The following is a 20,240-nucleotide window of genomic DNA, read 5'->3' as shown; positions in this document are numbered from 1 at the left end:
TGTTTTGCAAATTTTCTTTTCTTTTAAGGCCTTTTGTATCACTCAGCTCTATTGTGTAAATACCTGTTGTTATAATTTGTTTGTTTTAAATCTGCTAGTAAACTGTTGTGGTTAAACCCTGTGTCTAGAGTGTCAGTCACCCCCGTCTACAACCTAAACCACATGTTACTGGGAATGGGAGGTTTAAAAGAAGGAAGGTGGAACTCTTAAGGAGGCAAGAGATCCTTAAGGAGTTGCTCAGGGGGTCCAGGTCATAAGGAGAACTGTGACAGAGGGTTTTTGAAATCAGACTGAGGGCCCCTAGAGCTGCACGGCGCTAACCCCTGGGCTAGGGGGCAAAAAAAAGCAGACAGTAAAAACAAAGAGTGTACAAAAATGAAGTCAGATGTTGTAGCCATATGGGTTGCATTTTAGTCACAGTCTCAAGATGGAGATTTCAGGCTACACTGACAGAATGAGTGAATTAATCATTGGTACATGTGGGATCGTGGAGCCAGTGCTGGCACCTCATTATGAGCAGGATGCTGCCTTCATGTGCCAGCCCCCTCAGAATCCCCCCTGAGCTTGGCTGCATTTAGGGATGTTGGGGAAATCCATTTGTGGGGTGGAGTTCAACAAGTTTTCCTAGGTTTGACCTCCCAGACTTCATTCCAGTTCCCACTGCAGTGCCTGACTTGGTCTGCAGCAAGTTGGACAGCTCAGCTTACAAATGCAAATTGAGTTGTGCATGCTGGGGAACTCTGTCGAGTAAAAAAAGAACTAGATTTCCCAGGGACAGACATCCATAGCTGCAAATCCCACAGTACCTGAGCAGAGGGCAGGGGGATGAATCTTCCCAACAACAATATATTTTTCCCTCTTACAATGCAAAGCATGTTGTGATGGTTTAGTCTTAATTGGATAATAAAACTCACTCGTTTTTCAAAAGACCTGCTCCTGGTAGAAGTAAAACTGCTAGGACTGGTTTGTTGATATGGATCAACACTGCTGCTTGCATTTTGGGACTGTCCTTGGGGGAGTGGCTACAGGGACGCTCATCATGGGTGCCTCCTAGGGATGGAGCATGCATCTGGTTGGGGCTCGAAGCCCGGAAAGAAGTTGCCAATTTGCCCCCCCCCCCCCGGACACCACTTCACGGACCTGAGCTCTTGCCCGACTTGCGGATAGGGATGTACGAAAGTCACTTACCTTTCCGCGGATTATGTTGATGGTTCCGTCCCTCCCTCCGGAATCCTTGTTGGGGGGGAGGCGATCCATTCCTCCCCCCCGGAATCCTCGACGGCCGGCTGTGCTCTGCGGCAGCTTCACAGAGCAGCCAGCCAGGCCCAGCCCAGAGCCGTCCACAGCCGGATTTCTGGGAACTGCATACGCAAATGGCGGCGGCTACAGCCGGCGCCATTTGCGTTCCTTATTTTTGGCCGTCTTAGTCCATGTAAATATTTAGGTAGACTATTACGGCGAAAATAAAGGGGAACGCAAATAGCGTAGCCACTGCCATTTGTGTACGTGGTTGTTTTTTTAAAAAACCAGCCATGATAGGCTACATAAATCTTTACGTAGCATTGCCCTTATTTTCACCGTAGTCTACATAAATCTTTACGTAGACTACCCGTGCCCAAATAAGGAATGCAAATGGTGGTGCCCATGGGCGGCGCCATTTGCGTATGCACTTTTTTTTTTTTCAAAGTCAGCTGTGATAGGCTACATAAAGATTTACATAGCCTATCATGGCTGACTAAAAATCTAGCTGTGATAGGCTACGTAAATCATTACATAGCCTATCACATTTTTTTTAATTTACTTTTTTATTTTGCGGCTGGGGAGATGGGGCGCTCCCCCCCAGAGTGAATTTCAGTGGCGAGGGATGGGGCGCCTCCCCCCCAGCCTGAATTTCGGCTGGGAGGGGCGGGGCACCTCCCCCCCGCCAAGAATTTTGGGGGAAGAAATAGAGCGCCTCCCCCCCCACTGCAAAGCAAGCTGTGGGACCAGGTAAGGGACTTCCATCCATCCTTGGGTGGTGGCAGCCGGTCGGAAGACCAGCCGCCACAGCCGCCACCGCCGAACCCGCCGCCGGAGCCGCCACCTCCCAGAACATCCGCCCCAGGTAAGTCTTGTCCCAGGGGGGATCCGCGGGGGGGCGGGGGGTGGTAGGCCGTTCCGCCACAGATTTCAGGGGGCCGAATGCACTGGCATTCGGCCTCACTGAGATCCATGGCGGAATTCTCTGACATCCCTACAGCAGTGGCACAGGAAAGGCTGGTCGTTTTCCATGTTTTCCTGGCCTTATGGAAAATGACCAGTTTGTCCCTTGCTGCCACCACTGTAGCAAGTGGGGACAGAGAGAAGAAGGAGTCACCTATCCTCTTCTCCCCCCCCCCACCTGCTAGAGGCCCGGGCGAGAGGCTGGGGACTGGCCGCCTGGGCCCTTTTTCCCACACTGGCGGCACCCCAGAGCTCTCACCCTGGCCTCCTCTAGAGGAGGCCAGGGTGAGAGGGTGGGGGCTGGTTGCTGAGGTCCCTCCTTCCCCATGCTGGCCCTTGATGGCACGAGGAAGCCAGCGCGAGGAAGAGAGGTGGGTCACACAACTCGCAGGCAGGTGGGGCAAGCAAGGAAGCTCACCGAGCAGGCCCGGGCTGCACGAGCTGCGGGAGGCAGTTTGTCGAGCTCCCCCCCCCGCCCCGGACAGAGATGGGCTCATCCATCCCTAGTGCCGGCAGTTCAAAATTTGTCATTACAGCACTCCATGCTGCAGATAACAGATTTAGGGATGTACGAAAGTCACTTACCTGGTCCCACAGCTTGCTTTGCGGTGGGGGGGAGGCGCTTCGGTTCTCCCCCCAAAATTCAGGCTGGGGCGGGAGGCACCCCGCCTCGCCTGGCCAAAATTCATGCCAGGGAGAAGCGCCCCGTCTCCCCGGCCGCGAAATAAAAAAGTGAATTTAAAAAAAAACACACACACCCGTGATAGGCTACGTAATGATTTACATAGCCTATCACGGCTAGATTTCCAAAGTCAGCTGTGATAGGCTATGTAAATTGTTATGTAGCCTATCACGGGTGACTTTGGGGAAAAAAAAGCGCAAATAGCATTGCCCTTATTTTCGCCGTAGTCTACGTAAATCTTTACGTAGACTACCCGGGCCCAAATAAGGAACGCAAATGGCGGTGCCCATGGGCACCGCCATTTGCGTACACGCTTTTTTTTTTCTTCAAAGTCACCCGTGATAGGCTACATGATGATTTACGTAGCCTATTACAGCTGACTTTGGAAATCTAGCCATGATAGGCTACGTAAATCGTTACGTAGCCTATCACGTGTGTGTGGTTTTTTTTTTAATTCACTTTTTAATGGCGGTGGCGGCAGCCAATCGGAAGACCGTCCACCGCCCCTGCCCCCGCCCCCGCTGAACCGCCACGGGGACCCGCAGCCGAGAGGGACATTCGAGGGAGGTAAGTCCCATCCCGGGGGGGTGGGGGGTGGCGGAGAATTTCACCACCAATTTCGGGGGGCCAAATGCGTTGGCATTCAGCTTCCCCGAGATTCGTGGAGAAATTCTCCGCCATCCCTAAAGATTACACTTGCAAATCTGAATCAAAGAAGCAATGTCTGAGCCCCATTTCTCAAAACAGAAATGCCAGCTGGTACACAGATTTGTCTCTTGCCTTGGGTGAAAGACACAGGTTCTTGGCAGAAGTAAAGAGAAATATAATAGTATTTGTATTAGCAATGCTGGAGATTAATTTTGTGTGGTGCATTAGGTTTGCACATGATTTTGTGACACTTTCGTTGGTCCTAATAAAGGTATTGTTCAACTGTGGATTTTGGCTTTTTTTTCTTCTAATGGACAAATACAGCTATCTTTGCTTTTTTGTGTATGTATGCCTAGTTTATATTTGCCTGGTCGTTGTTGGCCTTCGTTTTCCTTCTATTGCCAAAACGTACTAGTACTATAGCTGCTTGATCCATCCAGCCACATTAGCCATGCATTATTTTACCACCCTCAGTCTCTCTCTCTCTCTCTCTCTCTCTCTCACACGCACACACACACACACTGACTTCCATGCAAAGTTATACTTAAAATGCTGTTAATAGGATGAGCAGTGACAGTTGAATCACTGTGATACACAGCATTACATATATAGAGAAATATGCTTCATTGCTATTTATTCTCCCATGGAAATTTATGTTCTGGAAAGTTTACAGTAAAATATATTTCCGCCATTCAAATGGGTAACTGGTCTTTCGAGGGAACCGCATAAGATATGACTGGTATTTACAGTTATTGTTCCAAGGCGGTAATCTTAGACTTGATAAAAGGAAAGAGAGGAGGCTGAGTGTGCCTTCGTGGCTTGTTACTTGTCCAAAATTGTATTTCACTGTAATAAAATAACAGTTTGGAATTCTGACTTATGACTCTTCAGACTATAATCATTTGGGAGGATGGTATCAACATCGTTATCCATTGTAAACTGGAAAGTGCCAGGCTGAATGACCTAAAGAAGCCAGCCTTCCACTTCAAATATCATGTCTCTGCATGGTAGATGACCCTAAACTGCCTTGACCACCATTTTGGGGTGGAAAGGTAGGAGATAAATTAAATAATAAAATAATAAACAAATAATAAAGTAGCATCTTTTGCAGTGTTGAAATGCATGCCAATATATTTGTTTATTTACTTGTTGTTTACATTTCTGTACTGCCAAAGCTCTCTGGGTGGTTCACAACATCATCACAGCATGGTTCACAACATGGTTCACAACATCAGTGGTTCACAACTATGGTTCACAACATCATCACTATGGTTCACAATGTCATCACAACATGGTTCACAACATGGTTCACAACATCATCACAACATGGTTCACAACATGGTTCACAACATCAATGGTTCACAACTATGGTTCACAACATCATCACGACATGGTTCACAACATCATCACAATGTATTCACAACGTCATCACTTTCAAAAAAATTCCTATTTGGACATCCATATATTCAGAAAATAATCTGAATTGTTTGATAAGAAATGTTGGCTAAATAACAGACACATCATTCCCTGTTGGAAAATCCTCTTAAAACAAACACAGATTGCAGCAATTTCTGTAATTCTGTAATTTTGTAACTGGCATTACAAAACACTGGACAAGAAACAGTCAGACTGACACACTTTTCAGGCTGTAATCCTATGCAAATTTACTTGGGTGTAAGGCCTTTTGAACCCAGTAGCACTTACTTCTAGGAAAACAGGCACAGTGCTGGGCTCTTTCTGTGTCTAGCTGATTTCAGTGGGAAAGACTACTGCATATACTTGAATTTTGTCATGCAGTTCAAACTTCCATGTTTACTCAGAAGTATATCTCATTCAGTTATTGTTAGGGATGTGCAAATCAGCAAAATTCAAGTTTGCTGAAGTTCTCTGAATTCCATATCAAAGCTTGTTCTGACTCAAGTTCATATCAAATTACAAGCTTTGTTTTGTTTGTTTTTCATATGACAATCGATGCATATTTCACTGCATATTTTTCAAAATCTACACATCAGTTATGCACATCTTTGAAATATATGCATTATCCTCCCATTGATGGAAGTGAATTTGTGTGCATTTTTCAAAAATATTCATTTTTTCATGTGCATTTTTCAAATGTATGCATTTGAAAATGTTGTCGAACACAATTTTTTGGCTCCATGAATCATATTGCAAGTTCAGCACTGTAAGGACTTTGACCACAGATTGCATCTAAGTCCATGTTCAGTCCAGAATGTCCAAACTGGGTAAATCCTGATCAAAACAAACTGCAACTAAGTTCTCATACATCCCTTGTTATCGTTCCCCTTATGTCTGATGATCAGGCTGTGAGTGCCGCTACTTATGTAGCCAAAACGACACCACCCATATACAATAGGGAAGTTTTACTTCTGCAAACCCAAGGTTTGAAGAAGTAGGAAAAAATCTTTAGGTGGGGGGGGGGAGTGACCCTGAAAAACAGCCTGAACATGCTCAATGGCCTTGGAATGATGAGGAGTACTATTGTGGGTACTGGGGGTGGGACAGAGGACAAAAACAGGGGGAGGGATAGGATGAAGTACCTGGAAACCTGAATAATAGTACTCGATATGGCATCATTATTTTTTTTTTTGCATTTATACCCCGCCTTTTTTCCTCCTGAAAGGAACCCAAGGCGGCTTACATTTATCCTCCTCCTCTCCATTTTATCCTCACAACAACAACCCTGTGAGGTGGGTTGGGCTGAGAGTCTGTGACTGGCCCAAAGTCACCCAGTGAATTTCCATGGCCGAGTGGGGACTAGAACCCGGATCTCCCAGCTCCTAGTCCAACACTCTTGCCACCACACCACACTGGCTCTCCTATCTTGCTGCAACTCCCATTTGTTCTTCCTGCTAAACGAATGCGGAAAGGTGGTGCTGCCTGCCACTGTATACTGCTGAATGAATAGACTGGCCAGTTCTGGATTAATAGGGCAGGCTGGCATTGCCCTGCCTTGCCAAGCAGTTACATTGGCACAAGCAGTTCTGTTCACTTGTCACAGCTGTTCGAGAGACCAAATGCCTTACTTATTCAGGCCAGTAGCATGCCAAGCAGACATGCATCAATGAACCCTTCCCTTTAATTCTCTGCTTGCTTATCTGCAACTTGAAGGCATCCTCTATTTGATGGGCTGTCCATAGGGATGTCAGGGAAATCCATAGGGGGGGCAGAGTTCAACCACTTTTTCTAGGTTCCCCCCCCCCCGGACCTCATTCCAGTTCCTGCTCCAGTGCCCGATTTGGTCCACAGTGAGTTGGCCAGTTTGCGGACTTCCCAGGCATCTTGCATATATTTCCCACAGGAGGTGCAAGCTGCACAAATTTCTGGGCAATCTGCACAAATTGCAGCCAAATTTGCACAAATCCATCCAAATGTGTGCAAATTTGGCTGTAATTTGCACAAATTGCTCAGAAATGTGTCCAAATTGCTCAGAAATTTGTCCAAATTGCTCAGAAATTTGTCCAAATTGCTTAGAAATTCATGCAAATAGCTCAGAAATTTGTGCAAATTGTGAGACCTGCAAAAATGTCCAGAAATGTTCCCCAAGTTCAGGGAAAAACCCACAGCTTAGCTTACAAATGCAAATCAAGCTGCATACACTGTGGAACTCCACTGAGTAAAAAAAGAACTGGATTTCCCAGTGACTGACTTCGCTAGCCGTCCAATGCAAGTCTGGTTTAAAGATAAAGAATGATAAAAAGGGAGAGCAGGCAGGACCTTGAAGTTGCCCATCTACAGTAAGCACCTGAACAGAAGACTGAGCAGGCATACAGGTCACCTGGTCAGTCTTCTCATGGATGGTGAGTAGGGATATACGAATGTGTACCTTCCGTGCCGCTTGAATTCTGCAGTCTGCGGCCAGTGCTCTGTACTGCCGTTCGCAAGCCCCCAGAATTCTCCTCTTTTTTTTCTGCTCTGAAAATTACGAAGATAAATCCGTACCAACAGTCATAATTCTGCATAACTTCCGTAAGAAAGGCTATTTTTCATAGATATTTACCTATTTTTCCCCCTGCCCTGAGACTAGGGATGTACGAAAGTCACTTACCTTTCCGCAGATTATGTTCATGGTGGGGGCAAGTGGGGTGCTGACATGTGTAGGAGTAAGTTGCATTGAACTCAGTAAGACTTACTTCTGAGTAGACATGCACAGAGTTGGTTCTTCTCTCTGCTCAGCTTTGTATTTCCACATCCAGTTCATTATCAGAATTCCTGTTAGTTATCTCAGAAGACCCTTGGGTGAATGGGGGGGGGGTTCCAGGGAACAGCTGGATTGAGGGAGATTACACACACACACACACACACACACACACACACACAATAGAAGAATATAGTTCTTCATTTTCCCTGGTACGTTTATTCCTCATTTTGTCCATTCCCTGAGCATGTGCAGAGTGTGCTTTTTATTCAAACAAAGAGAAGGTTGCTGATCTTTCCCTTCATGCTGCATTTGTACAAGTGTGACTGCTTCAGAAAGAACTTTCCATTATACTGTCTCTTTTTCTTCAAGAATTTCATATAACGGAAGTATGATGTAGTGGTTAGAGTCCAGCCCAAAGTCACCCAGTGAGATAACTAACAGGAGGTTTGCTAATGAGCTGGATGTGATAGGGATGGCGGAGAATTTCTCCATGAATCTCCAGGAGGCCGAATGCCAACACGTTCAGCCCCCCAAAATTGGTGGTGAAATTCTCCGCTGGCCCCCCGTCCCCCCCCCCCGGGATGGGACTTACCTCGTGCGAATGTCCCTCTCGGCGGCAGGTCCTGTCAGCGGTTCGCCGGTGGTTCGGCGGCGGCAGCAGCCGGTCTTCTGACCGGCTGCCACCACCACCATTGCAAAATAAAAAAGGAAAGTAAACCACACACACACACACACACACACACACCCGTGATAGGCTACGTAACGATTTACGTAGCCTATCACAGCTAGATTTCCAAAGTCAACCATGATAGGCTATGTAAATCGTCACGTAGCCTATCACGGGTGACTGTGGGGAAAAAAAAGCACGTACGCAAATGGCAGCGCCCATGGGGCGCCGCCATTTGCGTTCCTTAGTTTGGCACGTCTAGTCTACTTAAAGATTTACGCAGACTACGGCGAAAATAAGGGCAACGCAAATAGCGTTCCCTTATTTTCGCCGTAGTCTACGTAAATCTTTACGTAGACTAGACGTGCCAAAGTAAGGAATGCAAATGGTGGCGCCCCATGTGTGCCGCCATTTGCATACATGCTTTTTTTTTTCCAAAGTCACCTGTGATAGCCTACGTGACGATTTACATAGCCTATCACGTCTGACTTTGGAAATCTAGCCGTGATAGGCTACGTAAATCGTTACGTAGCCTTTCACGAGTGTGTGTTGTTGTTTTTTTACTTTACTTTTTTTTTCGCAGCCGGGTAGATGGGGCGCTCCTCCCCAGCCTGAATTTCGGCCAGGCGAGGCGGGGTGCCTCCCCCCCTCACCTGAACTTCGGGGGGACAACCGAAGCGCCTCCCCCCCACCGCGAAGCAAGCTGCAGGACCAGGTAAGTCCCTTTCGTCCATCCCTAATGTGGAAATACAAAGCTGAGCTGGGGGCAAGTGGGGTGCTGACATGTGTAGGAGTAAGTTGCATTGAACTCAGTAAGACTTACTTCTGAGTTGGTTGTTCTCTCCATTTTAGCCTCACAACGTCACCAACAAGGCTGGATGTGGAAATAGAAAGCCTAGCAGGGGGAATAATACCTCGAACAGGGCTCCAGACTGGCATGGTCATTTTAAAAAGTTCTTTCTTTCTTTCTTTCTTTCTTTCTTTCTTTCTTTCTTTCTTTCTTTCTTTCCAACAGTCTTGCTTTAAACAAAGGGTGCATCGCTCAGGCACACCTAGGGCGCCTTGTTTTGGGAAGCCCCAAGGAGGAGGAAACGGAGACGGAGGATTTCAATTGAAAAAGAACACCCACAAACAAGGCGGTGAGCATAATTCTTTTTTAAAAAAAAAAAATTACGTATTTATTATCGAAATATCCTACCTTTTGTTTTTATTTACGAAAATTTCATGACTCTGTGCAGATGACAAAAAAAAAGCTGCATGACTGCTGGCTCTGCAGGACCTTGTGGTACTGTTCCGCAGAGGATTCCTTGGCACAGACTGAAGGGAATTCGATTGAAGGGAATTTCAGTCCGTGGCGGAATTCTCTGACATCTCTAATGGTGAGATGTATTGTACTTCTATTTAAATTATAGTTAATATTTCTAAATCTGCATCTATACATATACAGTTTGCATATGTGTCCTCATTTGTCCTCGTTTTTAAGTGATTCCTTTTTTAAAAAAATGTATAGGTGGCCACCTTAGTTGGAGGTGGAAAGGGCCATCTCAGCTGGTACACCAGGCAGTGGGTGGGGGTGCATCTGTATTCTAATCTTGCTCTTCAGAGCCATGTCTTTTAAAAGCAGATGAATCTACTTACAGCTAAAAAGAACACAACACAGATGCTTACAACAGCATAGCAACATTCCAAAATTAAAACAGTCATGTTGGAATTATGTGACTGCTGATTCCTGGGATGAACATAGCAGTCACCCTGGAATCTTCAGTTGCATGACCACCTGTTCTAGCATTAATTTGAGGTTTGTTCAATGAATTGCACTGACTGTCACTATCAGATCAGATCAGATCAGAACATATTATATTTGACTAATAGCCATTACAAACAACATCACTTAAGACATCATGCAATAACAGAATTAGGGATGGCGGAGAATTTCTCCCCGAAACTTCGGGGGTCCGAGCGCCAACATGTTCAGCCCCCCGAAGAAGTTTCGGGGAGAAATTCTCCGCCCCCCCCGCCCCCCGCACCCCCCCCCCCGGGATGGGACTTACCTTTCCCGAATGTCGCTCCCAGCGGCGGGTCCCGGCGGCGGTTCGTCGGGTCTTCGTCAGGGGCGGAGGCGGCAGCCAGTCTTTCGACCGGCTGCCGCCGCCGCCATTCCAATAAAAGTAAAAAAAAACAAATGCCCCCGTGATAGGCTACGTGACGATTAATGTAGCCTATCACGGCTAGATTTGCAAAGTCAGCCATGATAGGCTACGTAAATCGTCACGTAGCCTATCACGGGTGACTTTAAAAAAAAAAAAAGGATGTACGGCTAATGGCGGCCCCCATAGGAAGCCGCCATTCATGTTCCTTATTTGGTCGCTGTAGTCTACATAAAGATTACGTAGACTACGGCGAAAATAAGGGCAATGCTATTTGCATTGCCCTTATTTTCGCCGTAGTCTACATAAAGATTTACGTAGACTACAGCGACCAAATAAGGAACGCGAATGGCGGCTCCCTATGGGGGCCGCCATTTGCGTATGTGCTTTTTTTTTTTTAAGTCACCCGTGATAGGCTACGTGATGATTTATGTAGCCTATCACAGCTGACTTTACAGATCTAGCCGTGATAGGCTACGTTAATCGTCACGTAGGCTATCACGGGGGCGGTTTTTTTTTTTTACTTTTTATTTCGCGGCCGGGCGAGGCGAGTCACCTCCTCCCCGGCCTGAATTTCGGCCGGGCGAGGTGGGAAGCCTCCCCCCCCGGCCTGAACTTCGGGGGGAGAGCAGTGAAGTGCCTCCCCCCCACCGCGAAAAGCTGCGAGACCAGGTAAGTGGCTTTCGTGCACTCCTAAACAGAATGTAAACGGAAATCAAGTTAGGGTGCAATCCTATGGGGATAGTTGACCATCTCTGAACATGGAGGCAATTGACTATCTAATCCAGAGTGGGTGGAGCATGGAGGGGATTTTCTCCTCCATGCTCCATCCGCCCTGCATTTGTGGCTAGATGGCCGAATTCGGCTGTCTAGCTGGGCACCTCGGAGCAGGGAGGGGAGGCTGGACGGCATCATAACAGCGCTTCCACCATCCCCTCCTCTCCCTGCCCTCAGGAATAAGCCCTTTCACCCCGCTCCACAATGCTCTTATGAGAACAGAGCCAGGGACGAACCACACCACCTACAAGGCCGGGGAGGTGGAGAGGAGTCCTGTTTCTGGGACCAACCTTGGAGCGCTGTCTCCAAGCTCAGTTTCCAGAAAACAAGAAATCCTATGGCCATCTGGCCGCTCTCTAGTGGCCATAGGATTGCACCCTTAATGAATGACCTGCACAGTCCACTGCAATAACATTCAGAGTGATTGCAGGATATGTCTTGCATTCTTAGGAAACAAAGCTGTTTTGTGCGTAACTAGGCATGGCGGAGAATTCCGCCACGGATCTCGGTGAGGCCGAATGCCAGTGCATTTGGCACCCTGAAATCTGTGGTGGAACAAAGCCCACCCCCACCCTGCGAAATGGGCCTGGAACGGAGCCTACCTTTGTCGGCTGTTCCAGTGCTCCTCGAATGGCGGCCGCATCTGCAGCTGCCATTCGCGTCTTTCGAATGGCCATGATAGGCCATTCCTAGGTTTCCTAGGTTCCTAGGCCGCATCTAGGCCGCATCTAGGCCGCATCAACCCATTCCTAGGTTCCTAGGCCACATCTGCAGCCACCATTCGCGTCTTTCGAATGGCCGTGATAAGCCATTCCTAGGTTTCCTAGGTTCCTAGGCTGCATCTAGGCCGCATCAACCCATTCCTAGGTTCTTAGGCCACATCTGCAGCCGCCATTCGCGTCTTTCGAATGGCCGTGATAGGCCATTCCTCTAATTCCTAGAGCTACGTAAATACTTACATAGGCTATCATGGCTAACGCAAGGACGCCATCTGGTAGAAGTTTGGGGAGGTTAAGTCTTGGCTAGGGATGTATGAATCCCTTACCAGGTTCCGCACAGGGGCATCTGCGGTGGGGGGAGGCGCTCCGTCCCTCCCCCCGGAATCCTCGATGGGGGGGGAGGCACTCTGTCCCTTCCCTTACGTCCTTTGCAGGGATGCAAATGCCCTGCATTAGCCGTGATAGGCTACATAACTATTTACGTAGCCTATCATGGCTTGAGGAGGAGGAAGCGAATGGCAGCCACAGGACGGCCGCCATTCGCAAAGCAGTGTGGACAGGAGCAGGTAAGTGCTCCGTTTCGCACGCCTTTCATGGGGTGGGAGCAGGAGGGACTTTGTCCCGCATGCCTGTCATGGGTTGGGGGGCGAGGGCTTTGTTCCGTGATGGATTTGGGGGGGCCGAATGCACTGGCATTCAGCCTCACCAAGATCCGTCGCAGAATTCTCTGACATCCCTAGTCTTGGCATGACTTAGCCCAGCCACCCTTCTTCATTTCTTTTCTCAAGCAAAGCTTGGAGAGGCGTTCTTCTGGCATTCCCGGGACCCTCTTATAATACAGATGGGCTGCCTTCTGAGCCCTAGCTTCTAGTGATACCACACCTGTCTCTGCCCTGAGGAAAGGATAGGGATGTACGAAAGTCACTTACCTGTTCGCGGATTATGCTGATGCTGGGGGGGAGGCGCTCCGTCCCTCCCCCCGAAATTCTGGCAGGGGGAGGGAGGCACTCTGTCCCCCCCCCGAATCCTGGCCAGCCAGCTCCACTCTGCAGGGATTCTGCGGAGACGCCAGCCGGCTCTGCCAGCGGCCGGACATCCAGCCGCTGGCTAGCAGGGACGCAAATGGCAGCGGCCATAGCCGCTGCCGTTTGCGTCCCTGCAGTCAGTCGTGATAGGCTACGTAAATGTTTATGTAGCCTATCACGGCTGGTTAAAAAAAACAACAACAACGCGCATATGCAAATGGCGGCGCCCATGGGCGCCACCATTTGCGTTCCTTATTTTGGCACGTCTTAGTCTACGTAAAGATTTACGTAGACTACGGCGAAAATAAGGGGAATGCAAATAGCGTAGATAAAATAAGGGGAACGCAAATAGCATTTGCGTATGCACATTTTTGTTTTGTTTTTTTAATCAGCCGTGATAGGCTACGTAAAGATTTACGTAGCCTATCACGGTGTTTTTTAAAATTTAGCCATGATAGGCTACGTAAATCTTTACGTAGCCTATTATTTATTTATTTATTAAATTTGGAAATGGCGGCGGCGGCAGCCAGTCGGAAGACCAGCCACCGCCACTGCCGCCGCCAGGAAGGTCTGCCCCAGGTTAAGTCCCATCCCGGGGGGGACAGGGGGTGGGGGGCTGTTCCGCCACCAATTTTGGGGGGCCAAATGCACTGGCATTCGGCCTCCCCGAGATCCATGGCGGAACTTTCGTACATCCCTAGGAAAGGAGCTGCAGATTGTCACTATCAAATTAAAGGTGTGCATAGGGATGTCACGGATGCCCAAGTGGGTCCAGAAGTCTGTTGCCCCCCCTCCCACACACAACACCCAGACCGTGCCCACCAAGCCCTGCCTTAGCTCGTGACTGCTCATGCCCACCTGGACTTGCTGCAGTGCCTGCCATTTTGCTGCCTTTTTTATGAAAAAAGGGAGCTTAAAATGCGCATATTTAAATATGCACAGTTTGCAGCCAGGAAAGCTTTATATGTGCAGTATTAGACACATAATGCCTCTAACGTTGTGCATATTAAGCTTTCCCAGCCCCAATCTGAGCATATTTAAATATGAGCATTTTTTAAGCTCCCTTTTTTTCTGTAAAAAAAAAAAAAAAGTGGCAAAATGACGGGTGCTCGCTGGGCAGGCCTGAGTGAGTGCAGGCAACTCACTGAGCTTGTGGGGGCTCAAGCAGGGGCCCGGGGGCAGGTGAGTGAGGGCGGTGCTTCAGAGGGCTCCTGGAGAACCTGAGCTGGGGTAGGTTCACACATCCCTAGGTGTGTATCACAGGACAAAGAAAGCTTCATATTGCAGCCTCAATTTTTTTTTTAAGTATTTACAAGGCTGCAGTTTTGTGCAATCTCATTCATTAAAATCTAGGAATAGCACAATTCAAATTCAGTACATCGTCAAATGATATATTTTTAAAAAATCTAAGGTGAACTGGCATCAAGTAGTAAGTTACCAATTGTTCCAGTAGGTGCAGCTTTCATAGAATCATAGAATAGTAGAGTTGGAAGGGGCCTATAAGACCATCGAGTCCAACCCCCTGCTCAATGCAGGAATCCAAGTCGAAGCATCCCTGACAGATGGCTGTCCAGCTTCATCTTAAATGCCTCCAGTGTGGGGGAGCCCACCACCTCCCTAGGTAATTGGTTCCATTGCCATATTGCTCTAACAGTCAGGAAGTTTTTCCTGAGGTTCAGCCAAAATCTGGCTTCCTGTGACCTGAGGCCATTCTTCTATGTCCTGCACTCTGGGATGATGGAGAAGAGATCCTGGCCTTCCTCTCTGTGACAACCTTTCAAGTACTTGAAGAGTGCTATCTTATCTCCCCCACCCCCGGGTCTTCTCTTCTCAAGCCTAAACATGCCCAGATCTTTCAGTCTCTCCTCATAGGCCTTTGTTTCCAGTCCCCTGATCATCTTCGTTGCCCTCCTCTGAACCCATTCCAGCTTTCTTTGCCCTGAAAATGCAGAAGATATGGGTGGCCTCTAAATGGTTATCTTAGGGCACAACCCTAAGAAGTTTAGATGGAAAAAAGTAGGGATGGTGGAGAATTCCACCACGGATTCCAGGGAGGCCGGATTCTTTAGAATCCGGCCCCCCAGAATCTGTGGCAGAATGGCCTCCTGCCCCCCCATGGAATCCCCCCGGGATGGCACTTACCTGGGGTGGATGCGGCGGCGGCAGCTGCAGCGGCAGCAGCGGCTTCAGTGGCAGCGGCACCAGCGGCTAGTCTCCTGGCCAATATTTATGTAGGCTAGAACGGCAAAAAATAAAGGAACGCAAATAGCATCCACCATGCTTCTTTTTCGACATTTTATCTTACGTAAATATTTACGTAAGATAATTCAGCGAAAAATAGGGAACGCAAATGGCAGCCGCCATAGCAACCGCCATTTGCGTACACTGCATGTTTTGTTTTGTTTTTTGACATTAGCCGTGATAGGCTACGTAAATTCTTACGTAGCCTATGATGACTGTCTAGCTGGATGCAAATGGCGGCCGCTACGGCGGCCGCCATTTGCGTTCTCACCAGGCCGTCCGCAGCTGGAAATCCGGCTGCGGATGGCCCTGGCCTGCTGCTCCGCAGCCTGGCCCTGGAGCAGAGCCAGTCGTTGAGGATTCCAGCGGGGAGGACCGGATCGCCTCCCCCCCGTCGAGGATTCCATGGGGAGGGAAGGAGCAAAGGTAAGTGAGTTTCGTACATCCCTAGAAAAAAGTTCTACAGCTCCCAGCATTAGTGATGTACGAAAGTCACTTACCTTTTCAAAGGATGACATTTGTGGTGGGGGGGAGGCGCTCCCTCCATCCCCCTGAAATTCTCCCCGGCCAGCTCCGTTCCACAGTGACTCCGTGGAGCCACAGCCGGACATCCAGCCCCTGGGCTGCACATAGCCTCCACCATTTGCGCCCCTGTCATTTGCCGTGATAGGCTATGTATATATTTACATAGCCTATCACGGCTATAATGAAGAAGCGAATGGCGGGGGGCTTCATTCCACCATGGATTTCGGGGGGCTGAACGCACTGGCATTTGGCCTCACTGAGATCCATGGCGGAATTCTATGACATCCCTACCCAGCATTCCCCAGCCAGCATAGTTACGTGGCTGAGAAATGCTGGAAGTTGTAGGACATCTTTCCATCTAAACAAGTATAGGATTGTAGCCTTATATAGCGGGGGTGGGCAAACTTCAGGTTTGCGAGATCTACTTTGTTTTCTGATGGAACCCTGAGGTTCAGCGACTGGCACCATTTGCAAGATGGCAGTTCAGACAGTGGAGCCAGTTACCTCTTGCAGCCCATGAGCCCTTCAGTGGGAGAAACAGCATATAAAATCACAAGTATACATCTGAGATACTCCATATCATGGATTCTAACACAAAATTCTAACCAGCCAGCATAACTGCATGAAGAACTGGTTAAAGGAGCAACAAAGTAGTACTCTTGTTATACAGTTGAAGAACACAGAAACTGTGAGATAGTAAACATGGCAGTGGTGTTCGGGGGGGGGGGTAACCTGGAGTTAACCTGCATTCACTAATCTTAAGTAGTAAGTATTTTAAACCTGGGGACAGAGAGCTAACTAGCCCAAGGGATCTGATAAATAAGCATATATAGGGATGACCAATAGCTGTCCACCCCTTGAACAACCTCTGAACCACCCTGTGAACTGTTACTATTAAACCATTAGGCAGGGTAAATATATGTGTATAATAAACAAATAATAAATAATTCTTATTTTAGCTGTTAACAGCGTTGAGGTCTCCCTTCCCCCTCTGAGCTTAGCAGCCCTCACAGTAGCTAGTAGGAAAATGTCCCTAGCAACAATATACTGTGAGCTATCCCTATTGTAATGCAAAGTATTCGGAGGGGGGCTTCGTCTTGAATGGGTTATTATGATCCATTTGTTTTACAAAAGACCTGCAAAAGACACCCACAAGGAGAGAGGTGGATCACCAGAGCTGCCTGCATTTGAGGACTCTCCTTGGGGGTGTGGTTCTGGGGACTGTCATGATGCGTGGCTGCACGTTGAAAGTTACCACTATGCCACTGCACATCTTGATAGTAGGTTGTTCAGTCATTTCCCACTTGTGTTGTGCATCCTTTCAATGTGTGAAGATACAGAGGGGGTCCACATCTACCACCACCCACACATTTAACATTAGCACAAAGGGGCATTGCCTGAAAGAGAGCATCTTCAGACTAACAGTAAACACATGGTTATTACTGAGTAATAGTGAAAAGTCCTGTTTTGGCATATTGATAGCATCTCTCTCACACACACACACGCACATGCGCACACACAACACACACATTGGCAAGGCATGCTTTTTGGGGGTATCAACTGAGCCTGAAATTAACAAAAATCAGACCTAAATGACAGTGTGCATTTCAGCATCCACACCAAACCATGTGGCCCAGGAGAACCGGATGCTGCACTGACTATGCAAACTATCTCTGGAGATTGCATCATTTAATGATCTTCAGCTGAGCAGCTGTTGCTCAATTTCCTTACTTAAGTACTGCAGATGCCAGTGATTATCCAGTAAGGTTGGAAATAATGTATCAAAAGGGGAGGGGAGGGGGCATTCTTGTCGAAGTGTGATTGTAGCCTAGCTCTTCTCACACTGAGCGAGTAAAGCTTTGTCTCTGCACTGTCCCATTGCAGACTACAGGTGGGGACTCACATCATGGAATGTTTCTTCAAACAAATAAAGGAACATTCTTCCCAGCTTGAATCAAGAGTTTGCAAGCCCGGTGCTGATTTCATACTCCCTGTGGCACTTGATCCCCTGGTCGGAGAACTGCAGGCAGATTCAAGCCAAGACACTAGTGGCCCAGGCCCTCTTCATCATGGGAATCCCATGCCACTGCTCACTGTAAAACTGCCAGGCCTGTTGCATTCCCTCAGTCAGAATAAACTTTCTAATGGAAGCCAGCTGCCCAGTCCAGGTATTAGTAGGGATGGAGGAGAATTTCTCCCCGAAACTTCGGGGGGCCGAGCGCCAACGTGTTCGGCCCCCCGAACAAGTTTCGGGGAGAAATCCTCCGCACCCCCCCCCGCACCCCGCACCCCCCCCGGGACGGGACTTACCTTCGCCAAATGTCCCTCCCGGCGGCGGGTCCGGCCAGCGGTTCGGCGGGTGTTCGAGCGGGGCGGGAGCGGCAGCCGGTCTTTCGACCGGCTGCCACCGCTGCCATTCCAATGAAAGAAGAAAAAAAACACCCCCTGATAGGCTACGTGACAATTAACGTAGCCTATCACGGCTAGATTTGCAAAGTCAGCCATGATAGGCTACGTCAATCGTCACGTAGCCTATCACGGGTGACTTTAAAAAAAAAAAAGTACATACGGATAATGGCGGCCCCCATAGGGAGCCGCCATTCCCATTCCTTATTTGGTCGCTGTAGTCTATGTAAAGGTTTATGTAGACTATGGCGAAAATAAGGGCAATGCAAATAGCGCCGTATAGAGCCGCCCCGCATACAGCGGCCTCAGCATGGAAGTTGAGATCCCCCAGGACCATCATCCTAGGGATCCTCAACACCAAGTCCGAGACCACCTCCGTCAGCTCAGGCAGGGAGTCTGATGGGCAGCGGGGTGGGCGGTACACCAACAGAATCCCTAATCTGTCCCGGGTACCCAACACAAGGTACAAACACTAGGTACAGGCACAGGACTCTGAATTTGCAAATTTCAGACACGGGGCTCTGAATTTGGACTACAGTGGGGTCCAGAGGATTAAAGTCCCTCAATCTTTCATGTTAGGGTCTCATCCTGCAGCATTTTCAGAGGGCCGGAGGGGTTGCTGTCGGAGGAGGGGGCAGGAAATTTAGAGACTGTGCTTTTTAAATACCCAGCTAATGTAATGCCATTACTGGATCATTAAGCTTGGTTCTTTCTTGTATTCAAGAGTCACCTTCTTGAACTCTAACATTTAAACGCTCCCTGAAAATAGTGATCTCTATAAAGGCATTACCTCTGTCATCCTGTTGTGATAAGAAAGGCTGCCCCCATTCACCAGAGCTGAATAGAAGAAAGACATGCCCGCCTCAAATAAAAACCAGATTTTTCCCTGTTGCAACGCTGAGATTGATGCCTTCACCAGAGACTTTTGTATTTGCAAAGAGTACCTTGTATCATTGACATATCTCTGGAGGATAATGCGGTTAATTCTTTTGGATCCAATAGATCAAACATTGAATTTGATATATAATTTATAATGGATTTCAATCCCTAGGAATATGTGGGTCACCTTTGGCTATCTATTCCAGAGATAATAATAACAATAAAAAAGACCTTCAATAGAGGGGCAGTGCAGGGGAGGGGAGAGAAGCAGAGCGGTGGGCAGATGGACAGAAATAAGTGGAATTTTGCAGAATGGAAATTAAATGGTGAGGCAGGTGAACATACTCTTAACTTGGCTTCCTGAGGGCCCATCACCTGTCTTGTACAACTATTGCATGAAATGGCCACCAGTCCTGGCTAGGGATGGCGGAGAATTTCTCCCCGAAACTTCGGGGGGCCGAGCGCCAACGTGTTCGGCCCCCCGAACACGTTTTGGGGAGAAATCCTCCGCACCCCCCCGCACCCCGCACCCCCCCCCCGGGACGGGACTTACCTTCACCAAATGTCCCTCCAGGTGGCTGGTCCGGCCGGTGGTTCGGCAGGTGTTCGAGCGGGGCGGGAGCGGCAGCCGGTCTTTCGACCGGCTGCCGCCGCCTCCATTGCAATCAAAGAAAAAAAAAACACGCCCCCTGATAGGCTACATGACGATTCACGTAGCCTATCACGGCTAGATTTGCAAAGTCAGCCGTGATAGGCTAAGTTAATCGTCATGTAGCCTATCACGGGTGACTTTAAAAAAAAAAAAAAAGAGTGTACGGATAATGGCGGCCGCCATAGGGAGCCGCCATTCCCGTTCCTTATTTGGTCGCTGTAGTCTACGTAAAGATTTATGTAGACTACGGCGAAAATAAGGGCAACGCTATTTGCGTTGCCCTTATTTTCATCGTAGTCTACGTAAACATTTACGTAGACTACAGCGACCAAATAAGGAACGCGAATGGCGGCTCCCTATGGGGGCCGCCATTATCCGTACGTGCTTTTTTTTTTTTAAAGTCACCCGTGATAGGCTACGTGACGATTGATGTAGCCTATCATGGCTGACTTTGCAGATCTAGCCGTGATAGGCTACGTGAATCGTCACGTAGCCTATCAGGGGGCGTTTT

The sequence above is a fragment of the Heloderma suspectum genome, chromosome 7 (genome assembly GCF_057233095.1).
Source record: "Heloderma suspectum isolate Gila_16-S chromosome 7, 16-S_ref, whole genome shotgun sequence".
In the NCBI taxonomy this organism is placed as follows: Eukaryota; Metazoa; Chordata; class Lepidosauria; order Squamata; family Helodermatidae; genus Heloderma; species Heloderma suspectum.
This window is presented reverse-complemented; position numbering follows the sequence as displayed.